General features: G+C 40.1%; 1 pseudogene; it reads left to right on the top strand.

Moving 5' to 3' along the window:
* Positions 1 to 214: 214 nt before the first annotated feature.
* On the top strand, positions 215 to 3,765 carry LOC102836222 (annotated as a pseudogene).
* The last annotated feature ends 3,639 nt before the right edge of the window (positions 3,766 to 7,404 follow it).

Below are 7,404 nucleotides of genomic sequence, written 5' to 3'. Positions count from 1 at the left end.
TCAATATTCTAGGCACTGGGGAGCTGAAATGGACTGGTATTGGCCACTTTGAATCTGAAAATCACATGGTTTACTCTGCTAAGAATGACAAATTGAAGAGGAATGGCATCACATTCATCATCAAAAAGAACATTTTGGGATTTGAGCCTCAAAGTGGAGCCCTGCTCCCTGGCTCTTCCGCTGGACTGTGGGAAGGTCCAGTCTCAGGGGAATCATGGGCTCGCTGGGGCTGAAGACTTTGATTAATTACTATTGTCAAGAGAGATATCTCCACCATGTGCTGATTGTTGCCAGTGAGGAATTACAACAGGCAGTGAGCCAGTCTTCAGGTTTTACCATGCCTATGGCACATGTGGCGCTGTGGGCTAATGTGTCAGACTGTAAAGTCATTTGAACCACAAGGTTGGTGGTTCAAGCTCACCAGCAGCTCCTTGGAAACCCTATACAGGGTCGCTATGGGTCGGAATCAACCAGATGGCATTTAACAGCAACAACTTGGCACATTAATGGAATGTAAAATTCAAGAAGCACTTCAAGCTATTAAAAATAAACAAGATATGCCACTTGGTTCTCTAATTGCACTGATGTATGCCCATAAAATGAATCCTAATCCTGATAAAGGAGCTGTTCTAGAATCTGATGCCAGAGTGAGGGAGGTACGGAAAGGAGCTGAACAGAAAGCTTCCTCTCAGGTGGATCTATCTCGGTGGCAGATAAAGTCTCCATCAGGTTCGAGAATATGTTGACAGAATGATTCAAATGTCAAGTGGTAGTAAAGAAGTAGGGGCAAGTTTTGTTTTTTTTTTCTTACATGTTTTGTTGTGAATTATGTGATAGTTTACATGGGAGAACATTAGTTTTACATTCATTCTATTGTATATCGTCTCATTGCCATGGTTACAATTCCCTCCATGCATCATCAACCAACCAAAGGGTATACCCTGCAATCCTTCTCCCATAACCCCAGGTCTTCAGCACACAGTCGCTCTCCTTCTCTGGATCTAAAGTCTCCAGCAAGTAGGGGCAAGTTTTGAGAACACGGTTTGATGTTACAAGAGGAAAAGAACCTTACACTGAAAAAACACTAAGGTATTTTGAAGAGAGAGTACCACATGGATATGACATTTTTGCCCTCTTAGAGAAGGTATGGAGTACTGGTGTGGTGCTGTGGGTTAATGCATTGGACTGCAAAGTTGGTTTGAACCGCAAGGTCAGTGCTCCTGCACAAGCTCACCAAGTGCTCCTCGGAAACCCTATACACGGTGGCTATGAGTCGGAACCGACTCAACAGCACTTAGCAGTAACAACAGCAGGTAAGTTACGATGCCGTAGATGGATCAAAATTACTCAGGTGCTCTGGAGACGGTAAACCAGATGGTTGTGAACTTCCCAATTTGTAAGGAAAATGAAATTACAAGTAACCTTGCAGGATTGGGACCAGACCGTTGAGACAGCACAAAGGCTAATGCTACAAGATAATCAAAAGTGGATGCACTAAGAATGCTGGCTTTTTGCTATTTGTGTTCAAAGAGAGATTTAGAGAAGGCTACCTCTATGCTGAAAAACTTAGGGAATGCAGTGGAGATCAGGGAACCACAGAAGGCTCACTTTTTATAAGATTACAGAAGCCTTCCACAGAACTTGTGAACATAATCAGCTGATTCTTTAAAATATTCAGACATCATTAGAAAAAGGTTTTAGCTTAAGCCTTCATCATTCAGAATTTGCTCAGAACTTGGATACCAAATGAGTTTGCAAGGCAAAATGAAATAAGCATGGTGGTGGTGATGGTGGTGGTGATGGTGTGCCACAGAGCCACTTCTGACACATAGCGACCCTGTAAAGGTTTTCCAAGGCTGTAAGTCTTTACAGAAGCACAAAGCCTCATCTTTCTCCTGCAGGTCAGTTGGTAGATTGGAACTGCTCACCTTGTAATCCACTGTGCTACCAGAACTCCTTATTACAGTGGTATAAGACCGCAATGACACTTGATGAGACAGTGTTTCTACACTAGTTGGATTTATCCAATGTCAGTTCATGGAACAGCAATTACAGGATGCAGATCAGCAGCTAGAATTCCTTAGTGAAATTCAGCAGTCTATTGGAAAATCTGTGGAATTAACATATTTGCATTCATTTCTAGCAATGAAGATAAATAAATGACAAGAAGTTATTGATTTACCCCCCTATAAGACTGAAACTCAAAGGGAACACAAGAGCAGGCATGTATGCTTGCTGGCGACCACACTGGTTTACTGGTGAGTGGAAGAGGGGGAAAGGCAGCAATGAAGAAATGGGCTGAGTTCAACCACAGTCCATTGATTCCCGTTGACCTGGAGATGAGAGAGAGAAGAGAAAATACTGGTTGGTATGAAGTGTGGTGAGACCTGGGGATTCCTGAGCCCATGGACAAGGACATAGCCACAGAGGGCTAGAACTGAGAGTGAAGCATTCAGCTGATATGAAGTGAGAGAGAGACGTACAGCAACACCCAAACTTGCAGATAGTACCCATTTGACATAGCCTTGATGGCTCAATAGTCAGAACTTGACTAGAGGACAATAAAAAAAAAAAAATTTAATAACAGAAATGAGAGCAAATTGCTGCAATTTGATGAACTTGACTTATACCCACGGATGTAGTAGCTCAAAATACCAACATAGAGGGAAGGAGTCTTCACATTCAGTATCAATGCTATCCACTCTGTACTGGTTAGATAGGGATGGGCAACTTAGACATTGGCTACCTAAAATGAGGGGGCGATAAAGGCACAAAGTGACTGGCTTACAAGTTTTCAAGAGGGACTTTAGTTTTAGAGTATGCAGGGGAAGATAGAGTACCCACTAAATGGTTTTCATGTTGTCTACACAGGTCTGGTGAAAAGAAATGGGGATAAGATTCTTATGATTCAATAATGAGTAATTGTTATCATGACTAATTGTGACTGTCACAACAGTAAAGGTAGAAGTTTTGTAACAAAAAGGGGGGAGTAGTTAATCTTACAGTCCGGAAACCAAGGACCCTAAGACCATCAAGGGAGAAGAGCACAAGAGGAATGTGGGACCTTATCCAGAGAAGAGGCAGAAATGGGGACATGGAGAGAGGGAGCAGCTGAGAACTCTAGATTCATGGAAAGAGAGGGACTGAGAGCAGCTGGCAGCCAGAATGTGTCTTTTGGTGGTTTAAATTATTGTATATTCCTTGAGTGTTTAAAAAAAGAGAGAGAGAGAGAGAGAGCTAAAATGAATAGAGAGAAATACTGTTAATTGATGGTGGGTGGTTATAATCATTGTAATGAGACAAAGTATATGATTTGTTGAGGATAAAACTGATGATCTGCCCTGTAAACTTTCACTCAAATCACAATAAAACTTTTTTTAAAAAGTTATTGATTTATTAAATGATGTCCTGGACCCTCAGTTTTCACTTCACATCCAGAAGGTTTACCACTCGGCATACAGTATTTTGAGAAGTCAAATTAATTCTGATTTTACTAGGCATTATTACAGTATATCTGAATTTCTGTCCAATGCAGCCTGTGAGTTCTCCATTTCTCAGACATTGTACCTTAACTATTTTTAAGAACTGTATCAGGTCTTGCGAAAGCTGCTTTCCTAATAGCAAAAGTGAAATAGTTATCAGATGATATTGAAGAAACTTTACCCAGAACACAATTCTTCTTCTCCAGATACTCATCTCCTGATGGCTCAAGTGTATTTGTCTCAAGAAAAATTAAAATTGTGTTCACAATCGTATGAACTTTGAGTTATCGTTTTAAGGTGACTGCTTCAGATGTGGCACTGTAGGATAAGCATGGGACTATTAACCTCAAGGCTGGTGGTTCAAACCCACCAGACATTCTTCAGAAACCCTATACAGGGTCGCTATGAGTCAGAACCAACTCGATGGCATTCAACAACTACTCTCCAGATTGAAAGAAGCCTTGGTGCAATGAGTTGCTGACCTGGGTGCTCAGGACCATAGTCTTAGAGAACAGCATGGTCAATAATATAATCCACAAAGACAATGTTCTACATCCTGCTTTGGTGGGCAGCATCTGAGATCTTAAAAGCTCATGAATGACAGTGTAACGGTTTGGCCTCTCCATGTGCAGAAGGAAGAAGAGTGATGAAAATGGAAGATGCTTGGAATCAAGTCCAATGGATCAATGGAGCAGGTGAACATCAATCACCACGACTCTGAGACCAGAACTAGATGTGTGACCTGATGCACAACAGAATGAAACACTGCGGCATTCTGCACCAATCTCACAATTGTCGCTGCTCTTGAGTCCATTGCTGTGGCTACCATGCCAATCCATCTTGTTGGGGGTCTTCCTTTTACAATGACTCTCCACTTTACCAGGCATTATGTCCTTCTCCAGGGATTGGTGTCTCCTGATAGATAAAATGTCCAAAGTATGAGAGATGAAGCCTGGCTACCCTGACTTCTAGGGAACACTCTGGCTGTACTTCTTCCAACACAGATTTGTTTGTTCTTCTGGCAGTCCATGGTACTTTTAATATTCTCCTCCAAAACATAACTCAAATGCATCAACTTTTCTACAGTGATTCTTACCCATTGTTCAACTTTCACATGCATATGAGGCTATTAAAAATACCATGGCTTGGGTCAGGTGCACCTTAGTTCTCAAGCTGACATCTTTGCTCTTGAACACTTTAAAGAGGTCTTGTGCAGCAGATTTGCCTAATGCAATACGTCCTTTTGTTTCTTGACTGTCGTTTCTATGAATGTTGAAGGTTGATCAGAACAAAATAAAGTTTTTACAACTTCAAACTTTTCTCCATTTATCTTGATGTTATTTATTGATCCAGTGATGAGGATTTTTGTTTTCTTTACATTGAGATGCAATTCATATCAAAGACTGGATTCTTTGATCTTTCTTGGTAAATATTTTAAATCCTCTTCTCTTTCAGCAAGCATGAGTGTATTATCTGCATATCACAGATTGCCAACGAGTCTTCCTCCAATTCTGATGCCATGTTCTTCTTCATATGATCCAGGTTTTTAAATTATTTGCTTAGCATACAGATTAAATAAGTATTGTGAAAGAAGACAAAACTGACACACACATTTCCTAATTTTAAACCATTCAGTGTTTTCTTGTTCTTTTTGAATGATTGCCTCTTGATCTAGGTACAGCTCCTTATGAGCACAATTAAGTGTACCAGAATATTCATTCTCTGCAATGTTGCTCGTAGCTTGTCGTGATCCACACAATTGAAAGCCTTTGCGTAGTCAATAAAGCACAGGTAAACATCTTTCTGGTATTCTCTGCTTTCAGCCAAGATCCATCTGAGGTCAGCAATGATATCCGCTATTCTACATGTCTGTCTGAATCCAGCTTGAACCTCTGGCATGTCCCGGTCAGTGTATGGCAGCAGCCATTTTTAAAGTATCTTTAGCAAAATTTTACTTGCATGTGATATTAATGATATTGTTCGATGATTACCCCATTCAGTTAGGTCACCTCTCTTTGGAAAGGGCAAGAATATGGATCTTTTCCAATCAGATGGCCAGGAAGCTGTCCTCCAAAATTTCTTGGCATAGATGAGTGAGTGCCTCCAGTGATGCATTAGTTGTTTTTTTTTTAAATATTTCAATTCGTAATCCATTAATTCCTGGACTCTTGTTCTTAGCCATGCCTTAAATGCACCTTGGACTTCTTTCTTCAATATCATTGGCTTTTGATCACATGGCACCTCTTGAAATGGCTGTACATAGACCATTTCTTCTTAGTACAGTGACTCTGTGTATCCCTCCCATCTTCTATTGGTGTTTTCTGTATCTTTCAAGATTTTGCCCATAGAGTCCTATAATATTACAAGTTGAGGCTTGAATTTTTATTTCAGTCTTTCAGCTTGTTCTCTTTTGATTTTCTGACTCCAGGTTTTTGCACATTTCGTTATAATATTTTACTTTGTCTTATTGAGATGCCCATTGAATTTTTCTATTCTGGTCTTTTACCTCCTAATTTCTTCCACTTGCTTCAGCATTTTGCATTGGAGAGCAAATTTCAGAGTCTCTTCTGACATTCATTTTGACCTTTTCCTTCTTTCTTGTCTTCTTAATGACCTTTTACGTTCTTCCTGTATCATGGTCTTGATGTCATCCCACAACTCTTCAGTCTTCAGTTTTTAGTGTCTAATGCATCAAATCTGTTCTTCAGATGATCTCTAAATTCAGGTGGGATATATTCAAGGTCATATTTTGGCTCTTGTGAACTTGTTTTCATTTTCTTCAGCTTCAATCTGAATTTGCATATGAGCAATTGATGGTCTGTTCCACCATCTGCTCCTGGCCTTGTTTTGGCTGATGATATGGAGCTTTTCCACCGTCTCTTTCCACAGATGTAGTCAATTTGATATCTGTGTGTTCCATCTGGTGAGGTCCATGTGTATAGTCATCTTTTGTGTTGTTTAAAAAAGGTATTTACACTGAAGAAATCATTGGTCTTGCAAAATTATATCATGCGATCTCCAGCATCATTTCTATCATCAAGACCATAATTTCCAAGTACTGATCCTTCCTCTTTGTTTTTAACCTTTGTATTTCAGTTACCAGTAATTATCAATATATCTTGATTGCATGTTTGATCAATTTCAGAGGGAAGAATTTGGTTTTAATGGTTGGTGCGTAAATTTGAATAACAGTGATCTTAACTGGTCTTCCTTGTAGGTATATGGACATTTTCCTATCACAGACAGTGTTGTACATCAAGATAAAATTTTAAATGTTCTTTTAAATGATGAATGTGATGCTATTTATCTTCAATTTGTCGTCATTCCTGGCATGCTAAACCATGTGACTGTCATATTCAAAATGGCCAATATACTCATTTCCATTCACTATAGATGTCTTCCATTTCAATTTTGACAACTTCCTGTTTTCATAGATCCATACTTCATATGCTCTATGTTCCAATTATTAATGGATGTTTATAGCTGTTTTTCTGAATTTTGAGTTGTGCCTCATCAGCAAATGAAGGTCCTGAAGGTTTTACTTCATTCATGTCATCAAGGCAGCCCTTCCCCAGTCATACAGTGAATGCCTTCTAACCTGAGGGGCTCGTTTTCCAGAAGTTGTTGTTGTTAGGTGCCATCGAGTCAGTACCAACTCATAGCGACCTTATGTACAGCAGAACGAAACACTGCCCGATCCTGGGCCAACCTCACTATTGTTGCCACGCTTGAGTCCATTGATGCTGCCATTTGGCCAATCCATCTCACTGGGGGTCTTCCTCTTTTCTTCTGACTCTCCACCTTACCAAACATAATATTCTTCTCCAGTGACTGCTCCCTCCTGACAGTATGTCCAAAGAATGAGAGATGAAGTTTGGCCATCTTGGCGTCTAAGGAGCACTCTGGCTGCACTTCTTCCAAA

Source organism: Chrysochloris asiatica, unplaced genomic scaffold, assembly GCF_000296735.1.
Source record: "Chrysochloris asiatica unplaced genomic scaffold, ChrAsi1.0 scaffold00125, whole genome shotgun sequence".
NCBI lineage: Eukaryota > Metazoa > Chordata > Mammalia > Afrosoricida > Chrysochloridae > Chrysochloris > Chrysochloris asiatica.
The sequence above is the reverse complement of the archived record's forward strand: the minus strand, read 5'-3'. Positions and strand labels throughout refer to the sequence as shown.